Below are 464 nucleotides of genomic sequence, written 5' to 3' on the forward strand. Positions count from 1 at the left end.
CCACGACTGGAACGCCGGCATTGCCCACAGGCAGAGCGGGGACGGGGAAGGGCAACGACCCCAAAGCCTACACACGACAGACAACAGACAACCGGGTCCACAAGCCAGCTCGAGATTCCGGGACGGGAAGAAAACAGAGAGAGAAGCGGAGAGAAACGCTGGGCTACAGCAGGGCTCCAAGCACTGTTCTTAAAAAAAACCTGTGCTAGCAGGGTGGAGGCAAACCAGCAGCACCAGAGCTCAGGGCCCGCACCTCGACAGAGGAGGACGGGGACGGAGACGTGATGGGAGAAGGAAGCGTGTGAGGGTTAAGGCAGCGGAACTCAGCTCCGCGCTTGGGCAGTTCCTCAGCACCGGGTCGGGGAAGGAAAAAGAAAAAAAAATAGGGAGAAAAGAGGGACGCGAGTCGCCCACAGCCCAGTCAAGACTCGGACGCCTGACGAAGCCATTTTAGAGACAACCTG

This window comes from Buceros rhinoceros, unplaced genomic scaffold (genome assembly GCF_000710305.1).
Source record: "Buceros rhinoceros silvestris isolate BGI_N320 unplaced genomic scaffold, ASM71030v1 scaffold19981, whole genome shotgun sequence".
NCBI lineage: Eukaryota > Metazoa > Chordata > Aves > Bucerotiformes > Bucerotidae > Buceros > Buceros rhinoceros.